Source organism: Micropterus dolomieu, linkage group LG01 (genome assembly GCF_021292245.1).
Source record: "Micropterus dolomieu isolate WLL.071019.BEF.003 ecotype Adirondacks linkage group LG01, ASM2129224v1, whole genome shotgun sequence".
NCBI lineage: Eukaryota > Metazoa > Chordata > Actinopteri > Centrarchiformes > Centrarchidae > Micropterus > Micropterus dolomieu.
The window spans coordinates 43,307,355-43,329,669 of record NC_060150.1 but is presented as its reverse complement, the minus strand read 5'-3'; the positions used below and the strand labels follow the sequence as shown (position 1 = coordinate 43,329,669).

At 39.6% G+C, this 22,315-nt stretch overlaps 1 protein-coding gene across 4 annotated transcripts in view; it reads left to right on the top strand.

The window, feature by feature from the left end:
• LOC123962592 (cadherin-18) overlaps positions 1–22,315 on the top strand; it is a 211,579-nt gene that overhangs the window by 63,057 nt on the left and 126,207 nt on the right. Inside the window, exon 1 of one of the 4 annotated variants that reach the window (XM_046039035.1) lies at positions 9,528–9,747. The exons of the other annotated variants lie outside the window; for them this stretch is intronic. The gene's annotated coding sequence lies outside the window, so the exon portion shown is untranslated. Of the gene's footprint in view, positions 1–9,527; positions 9,748–22,315 lie in introns of those variants that run through there. 4 annotated transcript variants of the gene reach the window in all.

Below are 22,315 nucleotides of genomic sequence, written 5' to 3'. Positions count from 1 at the left end.
TCTCTCTCTCTCTCTCTCTCTCTCTCCCCCCCAATGTATCCACGCAGCAGCACACACACAGGCAGGTGGGTTGGCCCAAACATCTTGGAGAACCACCCACAATTCTTCTATGGATTTAGGCAGTTTTGGTTGCTTCTCTCTCTTCATGTAATCCCAGAAAGACTCGATGATGTTGAGATCAGGGCACTGTGGGAGGTCCATACCATCACTTCCAGAACTACTTGTTCTTTAAGCTGAAGATAGTTCTTATGATTTGTATGTTTGAGGTTATTGTCATGCTGCAGAATAAATTTGGGGCCAATCAGATGGCTCCCTGATGCCTGTGCTTCTCAGCATTGCGAACACCATTAACAGATTAACCCAACTCTGTTTACAGAAATGCAGCCCCAAACTTGCAAGGAACCACAATGCTTCACTGTTACCTGCAGACACTCATTCTTATACCACTCTCCAGCTCTTCGGCTAACAACCTGTCTTCTGCTGCAGCCAAATATTTCACATTATGACTCATCAGTTCAGAGCACCAGCTTCCATTTTTCTACATCCCAGTTCCTGTGTTTCTGTGTATAGTTGAATTGCTTGGCCTTGTTTCCATGTCAGAGGTAATTTTGGCTTTTTGGCTGCAAGTCTTCCATGGCAGCCACTACTGACCAGACTTCTCCTGACAGGAGTTGGGTGTACCAGGGTCCCACTGTTTTCTGCTAGCTCTGAGCTGATGCCACTGCTAGACATCTTCCAATGGCGAAGAGAAGTAACCCTTATGGCATTTATTTTTAGTCATAAGTTGTGAGCGTGTAAAACACGCTCACGAGCAAATTATGTTATTCCACACGCCCAAGAGAGTTGTACAGGTTTCTGCGAGCGAGCGCCTGGTTTGCTCTCAAAGGATAACTCTGCTTGCACAGTGGAATTCTGCTGGCGCGCAGTGTGCTTCTGCTCACGTAGTGGTGTTTAGCTCGTGCAGTGGATTTCTGCTCGCTCAGCTGATTTCTGCTCGCTCGAGTCTACATGACTTTTGACAATTTGGGGGCGGAAACCAAGGAGGGAACTGACCCTCTTATGACTGGTCACTTTCAATGTGATCACAACCAGAGCCCTTAAATAAGAGAGTAACGACACTCTTTGATCTCGCCGCCGCGCAATCACGTGCTCCATGCAGCTCTCAGTAGTTCCAACCAATCCGCACTGTCAACCACTTTGAACGGTTTCAGGTGGGACACCACACCAGCGGCGACTATATTTGCAGCAGTTTTCAGATAAATATTAAGGCATAATGTGTTTTGATTACCACCCTTATACTTACATATGATAGCCTACCATTTCTTCTGGGGAGTCGGGAAAGCATTATTATCCGTTTGGGGTTAATTTTGGAGGGAAGAGGTGTGACGTTACAACACATTAACAGCAGACTATATTTGCAGCACTTTTCGTATAATGTGCATTGATTACTATGGTAACTGTACTTACAGTAGTGATTTTTTTCTTTGGAAGGACGGAGAGACAGCATTAACAGTATTATCTGTTGAAATGCAACTGCAGAGATGGTTAGGCTACTGAGTGAATTACTCTGTTCCTAAATACAATCCATATATATACTGCTTTGTAATTTATTTTAAAATGACTATTGTAATGTTACCCCTTTATCTTTCCCAAAACACAGGCTAAACTATACCTCGGACACACAAATACATGCATAAAATGTACTACATATGCATAATATATATAATTAGTCCTATATGTCTTAATGTACTGTTGTGTTAACACACATTCACATGAACATCCCCAACAAGTGAATATCAATAAATAACTGAAGCTGCTCAGTTTAAGTCAAGAGAGAAGTTTGGTCAATAGTGCAAAATATATAAAGCAACCAATTGCATTCAACAAAACACTTTATTATATATTATCTACAGGGAGAGGGTAAGTGAGGTTGTTGAGGACATTCCACTGTCAGTAGCAGACCAGGTCATAGGCCCCAGATGAGACCAGCTCTTGAGGAGACACGAGCCTGATGCTGCTGGAAAGAACAGGAAGAAGAAAGATGAAACAGTGTTAATACATGTTAATACAAGGTTAATACATTTAAGACATTGATTTTAATATTATAATATAAATTATAATTATAATATTCATGGAAAGCCAATGTTTCCCAAATAATTTCATGAGGTTGAGATTACAGGAGTGAGAGTACACAGTTAGGTCCAGTTGCATCTGGACATTGGCATGATTTCGGTTATTTGGTTCTGTGCCCCAGTAAAGAATTTGATATTATGCAACTATAACCTTTTTTTCATGGTATTTCAGTGGACTAAAAGTTGTAAGACAAGTTCCTTTACACCTTAATAAAATGGTCATATTTAGTACTACTACTTTGTTGCAAATTCTTTGAATTTAATGACCAAATATTAAATACCAGAAGAGGGTTGGTTGTTGGTCATCACTGTTGAGATTTGTTGTAGTTTAGTTGGCAGGCTAGCCCAGTGGTTACGGTGACCCATACAGTCTATGGGGTGACCACATTCAACCACACATTCCAGAGGAGCAACAGGGAAAACCTTGACTTGTGTCTGTAGTGTATTAGGTACACCTATACAATCTAATGTAATAAATACACCAGCTCAGCCATTCATTCTGCTTTTATGATGCCTGTACTGTTCAGGATTTATTTGCACAGACATACATAGAAGTGTTAATTCACTTACCGTACATGTTTTATCACTGAGGTCATACTTGGTGATGTTGGTGTTGTACTGAGCTACATTATATTTAGAGGAGTTTCTGATATTCTGGCCTTGTAATGTACATTATGTAAATAGGGAGGACAAAAAAATCCTCATATCCAACACAATGTAGTTCAGTAAAACACCCTTTAATTTTAACCTCAGTATTAAACATTTAATTAAATTTACACATTTATGGTCATATGTGTAAATTTAATTAAATAATGGCACAGCTGTTGTATTGAACTGCATTACATTGTAAAGGTGCACCTATTAAGGCCACTAAGAGCATTCAACACTGTGAGACCAGCAGCTGAAAGGATGTGTAAATGCCTCCGTAGCTCAAATTATTTGTATGTTTCATGTCACTATATTCATATTTGCATCAATGTGAAAGAAAGTTTTTATTGTTGGCTGGATATGGTATTTGCACACTAACTTACTCTTAAATATACAAGTTTGGCACGTTTCTATGAGGCCTGTAAGCAGATCCAGCTGCCAGTTTATTAGGTACACCGAGCTAAAAAATAATGCAGTCCTGCAAAAATACTACCTTCATGAAGGTTAAAATATTCAGCTTTAGCTGTTCAGAGGCATGATTCAACACGGAGAGCGCTTTCTGACAGGGACATACCTCGTTGATATTTGGATCCTTTGTGGATAACTGGCTTTCTCACTCATTAAAGTCAGTCTCCGATGGTTTCATATGTCAGCCTCTGCAACAGAAAAACATATGAAGTCGTTATCTGCTGCAGTTATAACGTTACTTGCTTTTTGTGCTGTTGATCTTATCAGCCGATGCACTGTCCAACAAACAATGTGTGTGACGTTAATGACTGAATTGACGTTAACCAAGGAACAACCTTGCTAGATACAAGCTTGACATGTTATCTATTTCACATAGCTAACGTTACCATTCATAGTAACGTTACGTTACTACTACGGAAAGCCACTAAGTGCTGCTAACTTCTATTATAATTCCAATAACTTAAGATAAACATTGAATGCCAATGACTCAACGTACACTTATAACTTGACATTTAAAGTACATGTCGGCAAACTGACAGGGAGTAACGTTAACTTTATGGTACCTTAGCCAGTGAAGTGTTGCTCAGGTTAGCTAGCTGCACTTAGAATCTGATGAAATTAGTTAATATCTTCCGAACTAAACTAAAGTTGAACTAAAGCTGGCTACATAAAATACCACTATTGACTAAAAAGAGGTCAGTTGATGGGTTAAAATGTCAGTTATTTCATCAACTTACCTGCGAGCGTAGGTTCATCGGAAACAACAAAAATGAATGGGATATAGCGCTGAAACTTCTTCTTTTGTGTTTATTGGCAGCAGGCAAACCACTTTGGCATTCCACAGTTCCGACAGAAGTCAATGGGAGTGTCGTAACTCTCTTATTTAAGGGCTCTGGTTGTGATCACGTTGAAAGTGCTGCGCGCAAGCAGAATTCCACTGTGCAAGCAGAGTTATCCCTTGAGAGCAAACCAGGCGCTCGCTCACAGAAACCTGTACAACTCTCGGTTGATGAATTTGTGTGCGAGTACTGTATCGTGTGCACGGGAAGGTTAATTTTTGCACGTGTGGAATAACATAATTTGCTCGTGAGCATGTTTTACACGCTCACAACTTATGACCAGAAATAAACCCCATAGTGGTCACACCAAATATTGAATTGATTTAGATTTTTCTTCTGTTCATTCACTTCGCATTTTGTTAATTGATAAATAGCCTATAATCTATTAACTTGTCTATTTTTTTAAAGCATTCTTACTTTACAGCATTTCCCCCAGACCTGCCTAAAAATCTTGCACAGTACTGTCCATGTTCATAGCCTAATCATAGTAACTAATGCACTTTCTGGATGATGTCCAGAGTCTGGTAAACCTTCTTTGATTGAAGGTATGGTGTCATACATTGATGTGAGGTTTTAGGCAATTGAATCTAATTTTAATCTACATAAACATCCTAGCCATTACTTAAGTGTTTTTAACCACAGGCAGGAAATGGTCATTTACAAAAAACAATTAAAAGTCTTTCACAATGGCTGGTAGCATACTGATTGGGATGTCCTAGATAGACAGGATACAGTTTGCTTTCTCAGTCAGTGTTAGCCAGAGTAGCACACCCCAACAAACACATTTGCCAGTTGATAACGGACAGACTAATTCTGCAGCCCTGTATTACATTAAATGACCATGTTCTAGAAAGTTGAATTAATCTCACAATATTGGCACCTGCAGTCAGGCTAATAAAAAAAGAGCAACAAAATGGTTGGTTAAAGTTTGAAAAAGTTCATGTTTCAGATAAAAGTCAGTATGGTAAACATATTGTTACTTGTGCTTCATGTCACTGTGTTAAAAAATAAGTATTAAACCACGATCATTATATTTCCCTAACCATAACCAGGTGCTGTGAGTGCCTAAAAAAAGAGTTTAATAATACTGTGTATCTATATAAATAAACTGCCTTAAAAATGTGAGGAGACAGGTTTGATTCTTCTTGTAGTGACACTGAATGTTGCAGGTGGATATAAACATAGACTGCAGAATTATCCAACTTGCTGATTTTTCATGAAGTACCAAAATGAATCTGATTTTGTGCCGACATCAGCAGCATTATTTCAAGATAGGAGAAAACTAAATGATGGGCATAAAGAAGAGACACCAGCATTATCATTTACACTAGGTACAAATTCGGCCAAAAAACAAATATAATCAGACTTAACATTTGACAATAAAGTGGAATCTGAATTTCAAGACGTGCAATTCTTATTTTCATTTAGGGCTAAGAATAAAAACACCTATCTGTAGTTTCAAGTAGAGTCATTACTTTATTTAATATACTGAGCACATCCACTTTAGAGTGTTTTTGAAGCTATATGCCAACTCTGGATGTGGACCAGAGACACAGTTGTGTTGGCAGGAAAAACTAGGCCTGGATGATAGATGAAGCTGGAGACAGTGTGTCGAGGAGCCTCTGACGTCTTCTAGGCCCCTGCCTCTCCATGTCCACTTCCTTCTGACTCTCATCTCGCTGCTCGCCTCCTCGTCTCTGATGCCTAATCGGTCTCCTCAGCAAGCACACTCTTTAGTTTCTAAACCTTCACCACCCCCCCCCTGTTCATGACGCATCACCCTCCATTCTCTTCATGTCTCCTCTGCAGCCTAATTGATGGGTGAACACTAACAAGTTGCCCTCCCTCCATCTCTCCATCGTGTCCTGGTCCTGAAGGGCCTCTCTCCCTCTCTCTCCTTCTGCCCATCTCCTCAGCCGACTCCCCCATCCCTTTCACTGCTCTGTTCATTATTCATTGAGTTTCCCCTTTGCACCCAGAGAGAGCAAAAGCACGGCTGAATTCATAGGCAGACTCAACAGCTGGCCCAAGGGTACCTGAGATGTGTGTGTGTGTGTGTGTGTGTGTGTGTGTGTGTGTGAGAGAGAGAGAGAGAGGCAGAAAGAGAGTGACAGACTGACAGACTGACTAATTGATTGACAGAAGCAAAAAAGGGAGAGAAAAAGAAAGACTGAAAGTCAAAAAAGAGCACTCTGCTGAAAAAGAGTTCAAAACAGTGTGATTCGGTTTTAAAACCAGGAAACGCAGTGCAGCTAATCAGAGAGGTGCTGGTTGCAGGAGGCAATGGCATTGTATGATGAAACCAAGAAAAGGTGTCGCCTAGCTGAGGAGTGGCATGTACAGGAGGACTGACATAATTTTATTGTGATTAAAAACTGATGTTTTGTGGAAGACTGGATAAGTCTTTTAAAACAACATGTTTTTTCTTCAGTTTATTCACTATAGGATATTGGTGCCTCCGAGGGCAAAAGAGGTTACTTCAGTTGTGTTCTGAAAACTGGATAATGAAGGGTTAAAATGACAAATACACTTTCCTAAAAAGTCATCCATCCTAGACATTATGTAAGTGATACTGAGCACATCTCTGTCCTGGTATGATATTTTCTATATCAGGACACATTAGATATACATTATTGCTCATGATGACATCATCATTCCATCATGTCATAAAAATCATGTTTTTTTTTATTTGTTGTCAAATGGTATCTGTTTCACCATTAGAGTTAACTTGTTATGTAGCAGAAAGAATAGGTTTTATTTTAACACATCTAATGTGGAACAATAAGTTTTTTAATTTTTCTATTTTTTCTGACTCTTAATTGTGCACAAGGAGGTTTTATCTTTCTGAAACATGATAATTTGGATCACATGTTTAGGTTCTAACCTGCAGAAGAACATCTGTGCTGTTAAAAACTGCCTTGCTTGTCCAAGCTACCACGATTGTGAGTTTGTGCATTCAATCCCCGATTGTGGCCAGACATTGAACATCATCGAAATGCCCCAGGGGATATGACCCTGTGACAGACTGTCGGTGACACCAGATGTGCAGATAGGAAAGTGTTTTTAGACATGCATGCATGGTTGCAGATCCAGCTTTGAGTTTCAGAGAGCAGTGCAAAGCATTACGAAACACGGTTCAAAACAAAACGTCATTCTTTATTGAACGCCTCAGTGCATTAGTTATGCACCTCAAAGCAACAGCTGACTACTGATGCACCCTGTTGTCTGCAAACACAAGCTATGTGCTGAATGCAGAGGTGTAAATGTAGGGGTGGTAGCAAAGATATTGTAGTGCAATAACAACTGGTCAATTGAGGTCAATTGTATTGTCTATGCAAAGTCCATTTGCTTGTTTACTTATCTTGGTTTCATATTTGTTTCCTATAAAGCTTTGCATTGTGACGAATGGTATTGAAAGTGAATAGACAAAAGGAAGTGTTCTCAATTAGATGCATGTTGACTGATTTCTACAAAATGCCCAAATGATGCCCAAACTGATCAATGTATGTGCTATACTGTGCCAGAAGCATAACTATGTCCTTATGAGTGTAAGTTTGAATGACAAGTTTGACCTGATGAAGAGCTTTTGTACTCAATTTCTATTTCTATTAAAGTTGTTTTGAAGCACATGGACAAGCTCTTTTCTCTCAAAAGCCCAACATAATATGCAAAACTTTCTCTCTAAGGCAAGATGAGCAAATTGAACTTTATGAATCTATGAAGACTACTTTTCCTAAATTCCACTGCTTAGATGTTGACCCCACGCTCCTAATTCTTCTGAACTCACTGGAGTAATTGGTAGCTGTGCTTTGCTGATGGCGCTATTAAGATTTTGGAGGGATGAAAGTAACACTCAACTCTTCACAACTCAAAAATCTCAACCAGAAATGTTTAAAAAAAGATTTGATTGTTAGGACTAATCATGTCTGAAGATGTTTAAAGCTTTTGAAACAGAACCCCCAGTTTCCATCTTTGTTGAAAAAAAAAAGAAAGAGATGAACACAGACGTCACTGTCTCAATGTCATATGCGTCGATTTGGAAGGATACAGACCACCTCCCAAAAACATGGATTGGAGCGAAATTGTCTTGGCCTAATTATTTTGTTCCTAAAAAATGTTCATTAATTTTTCATCTGGAACTTTTAACACATACTTTCTGAAGTGGAAACTTCCTATCCCCTTAAGAAAGTAGAAAGTAGAAAGTATTAAGATAATTACATAATATACTGCTGTGTACCATGTTTTTGTAAGGTGTCACTTATTACAGTGTTTCACTCTAGCCATGTACTCCCTCATATCTGCACACCTGCACTTTATGTTAAACCCTAACAGAGCATTCCATCCCCTTGTTTAAGTTAGGCTTGCATGTGAACCTATTGGTGCATCATATCTATATCATCGTAGGTCGTTATGAGCAAAATGATCACATTTTGTTATAACCCCTCCCTTGTGTGTTGATATTGAGAACATGCTGTAAGGAGTCCACTAAATAGTTGCCTATATTATTCATTTTTTATGCTTTTGTTAACTATTCACCTCCTAGATATTGACCCCTGACCTGTATGATGTCAGAAAGGTTAGCAGCCTATTCAATTCAATTTTATGTATATAGCTGCAATTCATAACAAAGGTTATCTCATTTACTACTTTTTGTTTTGTAGTCTTTGTAATATTATTAACAGAGACCCAACAGTTACCACCATGAGTAAGCAATGACATCATGAGTCTTGAATATTCATATCAACAATTTCTTGATTCTGGCATGGGAGTGAACAGGGTTATTCCCAAGGTTGCTGCTAAAATGAGAAAAATCTATGCAACATTTAGTCTGCAGTTCCCACAGTCCTGAGCGCCAGTGTGATTTGCTGCCCAGAGTTTGAGCCAGTCTCTCATGATTTCAAAATAAAACTGCTGTTTAAAATGAAAATGAAAATTACTTCTTCAGTTTGGTACCCACAAGATTTTGTGACGAGAATGAGTATTTTATTCTATCTCCACAAAGACATTATGTCAGAATAAAATTTAGCCTAAATAACTGAACGGTAACTTATATAAGGTATTTGTTGTTTCAAAGGTGAAAAACATGCATACATGAACAGTTTTTTGTTTGTTGAAGATGAGCTCTATATGCTACTGACATTCAGGGAAGCTAGGCTTTGTGTAAGAAAATAAGATGTGATGAAGTATTGCTTTCTGATCACTATCTTATATAATCACGTGTTAACAGGGAAAGAGAGGAGCAAAGGAGGAGAGGGAGATAATGGAGAGAGAGGTAGGGGAAAGCACAGAGAGGCCGGTCTGAGTCTGATAGCCATAGATTGATCTTAAAATCGTCCAATGGGGCGCCTTCCTCGGCCTGAGCCGCCGCAGTAGCCGGGCAGGATTGGATGATGCTTCAGAGGAGAGATGCGCACACGAGCACCGGCTCTGTTCGCTCGTCCCGTCGCCAGCATACACACACACATACGGGGAGAAAGGAAGAGTATCGGTTCTCAGCAAGCCGTGCAGTCAAGCTCTGCCCTGGAGAGAATGACAGCGGTAAGGGGAGGACATTGAAAGAGAGCCGGGGGAGAGGAGCAATGAGGAACAAACCCAAACTCTTGCATCTTTTTCACCGTTATTCAGCTGTCATGTGTGTTCAGGGGAGTGAACGCGGACAGGTAAGAGAGAGAAATAAGTTTGTCTGGTTTACGCTGTTATCTGTGTCAGAGTGTTAAGTTTTGCATTTGCACCTGTGCCCGTGACTGCCTGTGTGCGCGGGCGTGTGCCCCCGCCTATACTGTGTTGTGTTTGAAAGAACTGGGAAATAAATAGGAGTCTTGTGCGCGCACTCGTAAGCGGTGAGTTTGTGCGCGCATTTTCAATTGCACCCCAAGAAAATCTGCACTAAGCAGACAGAAGTAGAAGAAGAGTGCGCCTGTCTCATGTCATATTTCGGCTATAATGAGTGTACTTGTCTCTCGCGCACCGCAGTCTTTTCTCCTGGGGTGTTGTTGCCCACTGCCTCAATGTAGTTATGAATGATAGACAGGCTGCTATAATAGAGTGGGAGTTAGAGGCTATCCGATCCCTCTGATGCGCGTGCCGCACCAGTGTAGCTAGACTGAAATTTGCGCGCACTGCAGGAAACAGGAGTCCACTCATTGACTGCAGCCTCTCTAAGTCGAGCTTTCTATCCCCGCACCAGATTCCATCTCTCTGTAGTGGGAGTAAAAAATATAAAATAAAGAGTGTTGTGAGTGGATGCCTCAGTCATCTGAATGCTCTGAAATGCTTTGACAGTCTTGTGTGTGGAAAGATACGTGAGCCAAGTGCCAGATGCTTAGTTGTCCTTGTTAATTTTGCATTGGTTGGCTTCTGGTTTGGCTGCCAATCCTCAGCATAGCATTATTTTGCAAGGTGATCACCTCTCTGATGTGTTTGCAAATGTTTAGAAAAAAAAGATGCCAAGTGTCACTATGATTGAGTGAGCATGTTGTTGGGCTATAGTGTGTGAAAACAAACTGTGGATGATGTTTTCCCCATATAGCTGAAGAGTTGACAGAATGGCTCTACCACAGGAAAGGCATTTGGCTCCCATGGGCTCTGACAATGACGCAGACAACATGCAAATGATATTTATGATCGTAAAACTGCACTGAGGGAGAAGTTTTGATGATATGTTTTCTTTAATTGGTGCCTGGGGACATGTGTAGCAGTTCCTATTCCTGTGGTTTACATCCATGGTCTTATTTAGCCACGTGGACTGAACTAGGGCTTCAATAAATTCTTATTTTCAGTATCAGTTATTTGATTATTTGTCAACAATTAGTACAAAATGTCTATCACAATGTTTCAGAATCCTTTTACATTAATAGAAAAAGTAAAAAATCTGCACATCCTCAAGTCTGAGTAAGCTTTTCCAAATGTTAGGCATGTCTTAAATGATTGATCAGCCATCAAAATTGTTGATTAGTTTCAGCACTAGACTGAATATCGGGAATTTGGTGATTTTGTGAGTTGTGTGATTTTGGTGAACACTGACATACATTATGTAATATGCATCAACCTCAGAAGGCCTCACATATCCTTCCATCATGTCAATCAAGTTAGCTGAGCCAAAAGAGAGACCTTAAATTTGCTTAGTCAGTCTGACTAAAAGAGAAAGAAAACTTAAAAGCATTACATTTACAATGATGAAGCTTATGACAGAGAAAACCCTTAGATAGCTGGTCATTTTACATGACAAATTATTGAAATTGTGATATTCACTTAATCGAATGATTGTGGCAGCCACTCAGTGAACTTGGTTTGCTCAACACCAAAAATACATGTTTTCCTGGCAATCACCAGAACAAATGATCATTTAACCTGTTGATTTTGGGTTTCCTTCTTGCAACAGTGACTTGTAGGCTCTCCTTCGATAAAAAATGGAGTATCCCACTATACACAGGTCAGCACCTGCCTGAAAGCTATCCAATGCAAACTGCAGATGCTCTGAAAGGACAAAGGTGGCCCCACTACCCTTTATTAGACAGTCTATTGATATAATTGTATGCCCTTCTGTCCAGCCTGTGGACGTTACCTTGTTTGAAAAGGGGACTGAGCTAATTACATCATTATTAATCTCACTGAAGACAGCGACTCAGGAAAATGTCTGCTTTACTTACAGACAGACTCCAGTGTTTGAATATCATACTATGATGTAGACACAATGATAACTGCACGAAGGCCAACCTGTACATGGTAATCACTAGAATCCCTGATTTGAAGCCACTTACACAAGCCCTACCCTGAAGTATTGTGTGAACTCAACTGTGAACAATTGTGCAATTATCAGTCACTCATAACAGTGTGCTTGCAGCAGAGCAGGCATCTTAAATGGTGTTTATTGCTCAGCATGGTGGGAAGCTAGTAGCGACATCATAAAGTAATTATTTGTCAAAATAGATGTAATTTTAGACCACACGTTGACAATCATAAAACTTTTGTAATTAGTCACTTAATGCTACTGTTTGGATCCTGAAAGGCCAATTTCGACTGTTTTTGATCAGAAAAGTTTGACTGACTTAGTCATCAAGGCTTAATATGGACACAGGTTCATGAATGTAGCGGGGCACTTCAACAATTTTACAGATGAAGATCCATTTACTCATCATAAAGGAGTACTACTAAGCCTGTGAAACACTTAATATAGTATAATGTCTTCTGTGGCATCAGGGTTAGCTTGCCTAAGGCTTGGCGACTAATAGAAAGCCTCTGTTGCAAACTGGAGGTGTGGAGTTTGAAAGATATGTATGTTTGGCTGTCGGGAGGCTCTAACAAAATATGCTGTCCAACTGCATTTTTGGAATTTTAGAACGCAATATTTTTGGAGGTCGAAGTCCCTCAACTTCATGGAGGTAGAATTCTAAATTTCTGGAGCACCCCTCATTAGGAACCTGCTAGTAACGCCTTCTAGATTGTGCCAAATCAATCTTACAAGCAAGCAAGATGCATCTAGAAGTAATGGTCCATGCAGAAATGGGTCACCTCAGGTGGCGACAGTGTGATGGCCACCATTGCATGTTCAATCAGATCACTTGCAGACTAGACAGGAAAAAGAACAGTGGATTATTGTTCCAACAGCACATTCAAAGGGCCATTCAAAAGATGAATCATGCTTTCCTTTGAACATTAACAGTCTCTTCATAAAAAGCAAACAAGAAGTGGGCATTCACTGTCCCTGTCTGCCAACAACGACTGACAATGTAGGGGTTACTACAAGTAAGAATTATAGCTTTGAAAAGGCAAGTGTTGATCAGTGTTGTCTGTGATGCCATCGTCTTCTAAATCCAGGATGTGACAAGGTAAAATAATCCCCTGCTTCTAATGCTGCAGTGTGATGTTATTGTGTGTGTCTTACAAAGATAAATGATGGATGAATTTTGTCATTACATTTCTTATCGAACATGCTGCCCTGATGGGAATGTATACACACACTCACAAAAATGAGTTTTCACATTGAGCATTATACATTTATATATGCAGGAAGTATTGCATTTTAAATGTCTGGCAGCAGCAACTGTTCATTTGGAATAATAGGAAACCAATAGGTAGCGTGAATAGGGCTGATTGATGGAGGGAAAAAAAGGGTTCCACCTTGTGAAAGTTAAGTTATTAATAGAAAATAAAGGGACACCCTTACTGTTTAATTGATAAAAATATTTGCTTTGCACCAAAGTTGCAACAAAAATCAAACTATAATCACATAATAATCTTTTATCTACCCGTGTTGCACACTGAATTAGACTTTATTCACCAATTGCATTTTGAAAGAGAAGCATATTTTTTACAGCATCTTGCAGGGAGTAGTATAAATGGATAAGAACTGCGGTGTCCTACCATTTTAGACATAGTCCACTTTTATGTCATCATTTATGATATTCTCCTGCATGTACCTTTTATTTGTTTCCCAGTTAAATCCTCTCTGCTACTGCTATCATCTGTTATCCAAATATCAAAAAGTGCACTTTTCACCATGGTATTTATCCAAATAGAATTTACTGACAGATATTAAGGTTGTCAAACACTACCAAAGGTATTTTCTTTCAATCTGGATTTTCTTTCATGGGTTTCCATTTAAATATTGAATGATTCAATACTCTGCATTTTTCTTTGCCTTTTATAAGTTCCCTGTTGGATATTTACATTGTTGCCATTCTTTATTAAAAAAGTCACAGTATAAGTATGATGAAAAAAAGTGAAAGCTTTGGTCATAGCACCATCATCAACACAACTTACAGACCATGTAGTTCTACATTTAAATAGGCTGTAGAGCTACATGGTCCAACACCTTGGAGGCATTGGGCTTCTCTTGCTTTGAGGAAAATCATTGAGAGAGTTGTCTTGACTGAAACCAGACACACCTGGCTCATCAGTACAATGAGGAAGAGATATGTCAGGCACTCTACGTTTAACACATCTAGCATTTCCTTGTTTTGATTTAGACTTTCATTTCTTACAGTGGGTCACAGAGAGCAGTCTGCATCGTGCTGACATTATTGCTCTCTGGGTTTCTTCAGTATGGGTGAAAGCAACATTAGAATGATTCATCTCCTGCTCCCACTGTCAGTGACGAATGGGCAGCAAAGCATTTCCTTAAAGAACACTCAGCACTATGAGAGGGAGTTTAACTTTGATCATGACAGAGCACTATTATAAGACTATGGCAGTTGAGCATCAATATTTTGACCTGAGGAAAACACAATTATTAATAAAGTTGGCATGTAATTGTCTAAAAGAAATTAATTAATACATTACACATTAGTTACATACATAGTCTGTCTCATAAAAACCCTGACAGTTTTTAAGGGTTTCTTAATTTTTAATGGATCATAAGCTTAGTATTTTTAGAGGCTTCTTCATAATAAATTTGAATTTCTGTGATTTTTCAAGACTTGATGGTGAGCGGACACTGAAAATAAGAAAATTTTTTTGCTCTTAAGTGCAACGTCCAGCCCTTACTCATTTCTAGGTTGTCAAATACCCACATTTTGTCAGACCGCCGTCTCACACAGACGTACACAGTACCCTTTAATATCCATATGAAACACACCAGGCTTTCAATGTAACCCATCTTTGTCAAGTGATGTAGTATACAGAACGACAATGTACACATAAGGAGATGGGGTGGATGGATGGGTCAAACACAGGACTTTCACCTAGGAGACCAGGGTTTATGTCCTGTGGGAAACTAAGTTATTGTTGACCTAGTTAGACAATGCTACTTTACGTTACATAATTTATGTGACTCATTATAACACAAACTATGATGTCTTTCTCTTCTGGTTGCAAAAAGGGCCTGGTTCCATTAGAAATAATAGTAAAATGAGGCTACCTCTCACCTGATTTATTACCTTAGTAAACACTTCCCTAATGAGTTTATGGTCTCAATTGCAAGTTTAAAGTCTTCTTCAATACAACATGATGTTCATTTAGTGAATTATGGTCCCATTTAGAGTAAAATAGACCATAAAGCAGAGTATGCTTCAGGGCACGATTATCTGCGATTGACAAGTTGTTACCATGGCAACGTGTCTATCAGGTTAGAGTGACTCGTACCCACGGCACTGTTAAATTTAACGAACGCCGTTGAAAGAGCTTATTAGGAGTTGACTGTTCACTTTCTCTGGTGAGTACAATTATCATTCCGGTTAAAATGACAGTTAACGTGAATTACAGATAAATGTAGCAAAGCAAGCTACTTAGCTCCACACACGGCCGTTAGCTCCACTGTCTGATCTAAATATGGTCATGTCCAGTGCCTCTGGTTGCAAAATCTCAACATGGCGGCGCCCTAATCGCCAAACTCGAGGCTTCAAAACAGCAGTCAACAAACCAACGGGTAATGTCTCGATGACTACGTCCACTTCTTATATACAGTCTATGTTCTAAACCTAACCGAATATTTTGGGTGCCTAAACCTAAAGGACGTCTCATTTCTCTATAAACGTTTCCTCATTTCTTCTCTGCTGCATGGTTTCCTTGTGTCTCTACATGCAAGAGGAAAAATGGAAAAGATGCAAGTGAGGGAAACGTGGGTGGAATTAGGAGACTCGGGATGTACCCCTTGGGATGTAATATGATACCCCGAGGAGTGAGACAAAGCAGCGTCAGTATTTGACAACCTGGTATGAGAACATGTCATACACATCAAAAAAGTCCGCAACACATTGCTGTTCAAGAATGTAATAGAAACATAGCTCTGCCTTACATGGTAGAAAAGCTTTGTGTTGATACATATTACATAGTATGGCAGATGTGAATTACATAAAATACTAAACAACGTAAAATCACTTTTGGTGGGATATTGTTTTTGATGTATACAATAAAAAGCATGTGAACTCCAAAGTGTAATGTAGCAGAAAAATCTGTGACGTAAAATAACAAAAATGCAGCAAGATGAAAATATTCTCTGTCTGCATATGTGAAGAATATCTTTGCAAGTCATTTGATTGCCAATATGCTGCATGAATAGTTAATGTACTATTAGGGGGTTGGGTTTCCAGCTCACATTTGTGAGTGTTTGCTCAGAGACTTTCCCCTTTTTAAATAGCTTTTTAGGATGTCATTATGTAATCGCAGCACGTTTCTGCCTGGGATCCTGGGGGTAGCCTCCGAGTATTTTATTTTGTTCTCTGCTCAGGGTGGTGGGTATGGCTTTCGGTGACATTTGGGAGATTTCAGCTTTTTCACGGAAAGGCCTGTGTTTTATTCACTTGGGCAAATTCTTTATAATACTTATCCTCTAAATTTACATTCTAAGCTTCAGGCATTTCAAAAACACTTACTCAGTGTACACACAAGAAACTGGTAGAAATTCAGCATCTTGCTCAATAAGAGTTTTACATAATATTAGTGTGTTGATCGACAATATTGACATAAAACTTCAATTGATGAGACCCTGCAGCAATTGTTTATCATTTTTTTTGCCTTCATTGCTGAGAGACATTTCATTTACTACCTGAAAAAATTGCTCTCGGTGGAAGATGGACTAACTGAAAAGTCTTGTAGTATCCTGACAGAGAGAAAAGGCGAGTCACGTCAGTTAGTTGTCGGTGTCACAGTGCAAAGAGAAACCCTGATGTGTGGCACTGATAAAACATTAGTGTGCTGTGCGCCTGTCAGACCTGCTCACCCTTCACATGCAAAGCCGGGACGTGGAAATGTGAAAGAGATGTTAATTGGACCATGCCAACACTTTATGAGGGTGAGAGTGAGAGAGCGAGGGGGGAGATGGACAGGGCGTCCCTTCTGATTCACAGATCTGAGGTGCATGAGAGGCGAGCCGCGGGGGGCTGTCCACTGGAGTTAAGACGATAACTAGAATTTTAATGCTGCTGGAATACCTCTGCAAAAGGTTGAATTCAATGCTAGTTTTATAAACAGGCAATGGTTAAAGTTGTAATCTTTAAGATTTTAGTCCTGGTTGATTTGGAGGCAGCTGTGGTTACTGGTGGTAGGCCTAACAGCAAGTGCAGTTTAATAGCCGATGGCCGATATCAAGACAAAGAAGACTGATGTATAAATGAATGAAATTGAAAAATACATTGGGTTCTGCCTAGGGCTGAACATTTTTGGAAAATAAACTAATTGCAATTTTTTTTAATATGCGATTATTTTTTAAGCTCTTTACCTTCTGTGTTATTCAAAACGGACAAGACAACACAATTTAGATAGATTAAACATACACTGTTCTTTCTTGTGGGTCAGGCCTGTGTTAGGTGATGCATGAATTGCATGAATTATTATTATAAGCAATGGTGGAGAAGAAGTATTAAGAAGAAGTATAATATCCATCCATCGTCAACCGCTTATCCTGCGTACAGGGTCGCGGGGGGATGTAGCCAATCTCAGCTTACATTGGACGAAAGGCGGGTACACCCTGGACAGGTCGCCAGTCCATCGCAGGGCCACACATAGACAAACAACCACACTCACTCACATCCACACCTAAGGAAAATTTTGTAGACACCAATTAACCTAGCCTGAATGTCTTTGGATGGTGGGAGGAAGCCGGAGCACCTGGAGAGAACCCATGCGGACATGGGGAGAACATGGGGCAACCAGGGTTTGGACCCACAACCTTCTTGCTGTGAGGCGACAGTGCTAACCACTGCACCGCTCCAAGAATTATATTATGAGAAAGGTAATTTGAGAGTCCAGTCGTGGCATTAAATAAAATGATATAATATCATCACGGAGGCTTACTTACAGACAACAAGAAAAACAAAGTTCACCACAGTGTATTATACCGTAAGTGCTTAAAACCCACAGTTCAACCACCAATTATTGAGACCTTATCGCAGTTCAAATCTCCTAGGAGTCCATCTCTCATCAAAAACCTCCTTTTCTATATCCCAGTAAGCAAACAAAAAAGAGGTTCTAAACAAAAGTTGGCCAACGAAAATAAAACCAAGTGATGCCTCTTGTCTGGACTGGACTGTTTTAACAAATACAACTGGCTGAAAGACTTCCTGGACTTATTATCAATGGAGAATGCAGCCTCAAACCTCAAGGATTATGATAATGGTATAGGTGCCTCATGGACTGTCATTAGAGAATATATGAACAATAACAGAATGATAAATTAATTTTAGAAAAGCCCAGGCACTATTATTATTATCCCCTATGTTAATCTAATCTTTTGTTTTTTCCTGTCCTTTATCTTAAAAAATTTAAACTTTTAAACTCCCTGTAGGGTTCTTTGGGGTTTTAAATGTACTGGCTGCTTGTATGATGTGAATAATGTGTGTGATTTGTGTTATGTACTGTTGCAAACATGCTGCTCTTAACTAAGTGCCCCTAGTAGGATTAATAAAGTTGATTGAATTGAATTGAAGCAGCACGCACTGGCTGTAACCAGGCTGTAACTTGGGACAGACTGGGCCTCTTTCTCTGACTTGTGATTTTGGTTTGAAACGCCATTTCACAGATATTCCCACTGGTGGCTGAGTGACACAGGCACCGATCGCCACAATACGCACTTCCTGTGTCTTTCTGTTCGCCATGTATGTTCTGTCCGCCAAAGCTGAGGATGGCCCGACGATTTCAGTTACCCGCGGGTGGCGGGTGCTAATTTCATTCCCTGTTTGACACTAAAGTTTCTGCAGTATCAGCTTCTGTCAAGCTTAAGGTCGTTGTACAACAAGTCAAGCTACAGCGTAATGTGCGAAGTTGATGCTTCGTCTGCAGAGTGCTTTACTTTTGGGTGTCATGTGACCTGAGTGTAATCGCAGCCTTTATGATTAGAAAATCTCAATTAATTGTTCAGCCCTGGTTCTGCTGTAGATTTCAGAACGTGACTGGTGTTTAATGGAGAGTGGGGTACAGTCAACTGCATTATTCTTTACAGTATAACAATATATATTTAACGCTAGCCAGTAGGGTTGACCCCAAATAGTATTTTATGGGCTTCGCAGCGAAACAAGTATCATGTCATTTTGGCGATATGGGGTTGCTCAACGTCTGATTTTACATAGCGACCCGCCGGGGGGGGGGGGTTCTAACTTTGGACAGGTTTGTGCAGCGGTGTTCACGAGAGAGAGAGAGAGAGAGAGAAAGAGGGAGGGAGCGAGGAGGTGCTGCACGAATATATGCTCCTCAATAAAGCTCCTCAATCAAATATGATTTTAAATACGCCTAGTTAAAAAATTTGAAAATCAGTACGCGGCGGTCAGTGTTGATAATTATCCAAATCATAGGCTAATTATGGAAAACTTAACCTTCACCCCCAAACAAAGCTGTCTTTCCCGACTTTTTAAATAATATCATAGTCATAACAGCAGCGAGAGTGTTTTTTACAAAGTATATAACCTAGGCCTAACGTTTCTTAACACCAGCGGCTGAAATAAAAATAAAGCAAGTAAATCCTGACTTTTAAACGGCCGTTTTTCTGCTAATGTAGCCTGTTTATAAGAGCAGTATTCAGTAGTTACAAAACGTTACGTTAATGGCACTCTCTCCCGACGAGTCCAAGCATCAGTGCCGGAGTTTCTTTCTGTAAGTTTCACGTTGATGTGCTGCTTTAGCAGATGCTTCAATGAATTAGATGTAGAATTGATCGTGGTTGAAAGGTTTTTGCTGATTTACACTAGACGACAATGCTCTTTGCATCAGACTGTGACACAATAGTGGTAGCTACTTACAGCTGTGGAAAGAACGCCTCTCTCCCTCGTTCTCCTTTCTTCCTTTAGTTTTTGGCTATCAGCGGACATTAACAACAAAGTCAGGTGTCGCTGAGTCGTGGATTCACGTCAAGGATGGTGCGTTCAGTAACGAGTAATGCAGCCAGAGTTACTTGCATTAGTAACTAGTAATAATATCACTGTTTTAGAAAAGTAATTACACTACATAGTTACTGGGAAAAGTAATATTATTACAGTAACGCGTTACTAGTTACTAGTAAATATCCTGTCTATATGGTGTTTATGTACAGGTGGATGTTTGCCTTTTTCCCATTTTCTAGTTTTAGACGAGACTGTATGGCTTTGGTGCAGTTTTTTGCTTCTATTTTGATGCATTTACACTATATTTCTAAAATAATAGATGTTACATCCCCGCTCACTAGGGGTAGGAGAGACGTAAACATAATCCAGATGGTTTTGGTATGGGTGGAAAGATTATTTATTAAACAGACGATACAACAACAAGTCAAACAGAAAATGGGCAAGCAGGTGCTGCGTAAAACAAAGAACCAAATATAACAAAAAGAGATCCCTCCTAAATGAGGGATTACTAAACTACTTACAAAAGAATAAACAAAAACCTCTCTAGCCGTCGTTCAAAAACCAAAACACAGGGAGCGCAGCACCCCTAAACCTACTGTATCTAAAACAAGTAATTTCTAACAGATGTAAGTAATCAGTGATGAGCTTCTCCTAGCCCAATTCTGCAGACCAATACTGAGATCAACCCGGGTGAGTTACCAACTCTCAATAACACACAGATCTAACAAACAAGGAAATGGTTGTTTCCACTAAGGTCACGCACACACAGAGTTCAATGTCAGGACCAGTGTCGGGGCAAACTACGTGGCAAATGGTAGCTGCCTCGATCCAGCAGCAGACCAGCCTATTTGACGGAGAAGGCGAGAAGGCGAGAAGGCGAGAAGGCGAGAAGGCGGTCCTACAGGCAGCTCGGTGATTGGAGGAGGGTTGGTGCGCCACTCCAATCAGGATCGTCGGATGTGGGAGGCGGGATCAACCAGACCTTGGCAGCCGTAACAATAGAACATATTGATTCATTCATAATTTCAGTCACCGCTGACTGTACTCCATTGGTACCATTGCTGTTAATGTTCCAGTTGAGCTGTGTAAGCAGATTTTCTTAGAACAGTCTCCAGAACTGTGATTGAACCATTCACTTTGTAGCAACATCTATGACGACTGTGTTGCCAAAGTGTCAAGGCTTGTGCCAAAGTGTCAAACAGCTCTCCATGAATCTCAATGAATCTCAATGTACCTAAACAAGTCAACTACCCTGCCAGGAGCCTAATTTCAAGCTTGACATCCAGCTAATACCAGAACTGGTATTTAGTTAGTTAGGTTAGGTAAGTTCATATCGGTCTAAGCATGGCTGCTTAATTAACCATAATAAAATCAATTTATATGTCTACACAGTCTCCGTCTTACATGGCAACTATATTCTAGTATTTACACCAGCGTTGTTTCTTTCTCCTTAAAGAGCGACTTTACATCCCGATGTAGCTTGATGGCCCTGTCACATAATAACACTTTTTTTTCAAATCCAAATGTCTTCACAAATTACTACTCAAACTCAAACTGCAAATAACTGACAGCTGATTACTATTTATATATATATATATATATTGTGCCTTGATAGAAATGCCATTTGCAAAAATTGGAGGAAGTGTGTTGTTGCCTATGGGACTAGAGTCCAAAATGAAATGATTAATTGATTAGTCGATTAACAGAAAATGTATTTTATTTCATCATTCACAAAAATTGCAGACATTCACTGGTTCCAGTCCTTCAGATGTGAATGTTATATAGTTTTCTTTGTCTTTTATGATATTAAACCGAATATCTGTTGGTCAGACAAAACAAGACATTTGAACACATCGTAATGGGCTCTGGGAACCTGTAATGGGCATTTTAAACTCCATGATTAGAAACGATTAATCAGTTAATCAAGACAACAATCTATAGATTCATCAATAATGAAAATAGCTGATAGGAAAAAGTCAAACAAACCGCTGTTGCAATGAACACTACAGTCCAGAAACCAAAAGATTTTAATAAAAAAGTCACTCAGTGTAAACAGTAATTCACCAATTAAAAAAGTTGAATTCAGTGTTGTGCTTTTGAGTTGGATCACAAATAACAAACTGCATTGCACCATATACACAGGCACAGAGAGCAAAAATGGAACATACATTTCAATTTTCCCAAATCAATCTCTCACAGTGAAAGAAAATGCCTCGGAGGAACCACAAAAACAAGAACAAAATGAGTCAGAATCAAGGAAACCCCACTGGTGATTTAGAGAAAGTGGAAATAAATTGTGAGAGAATCATAATCTCAACTCAAATGAGAAAGTCGTGATTCTCCTTTTGCCCAGAAATGTTCTCTTTTAATCTACCATTTTGTTTTTGTTTTTCATGACACTTCAGTAGTTCTGGCTTTTAACAGCATTTTAAAATAATTTTAAAACATGTCATCTTGAAAACACTAGTGTCCCCCACAG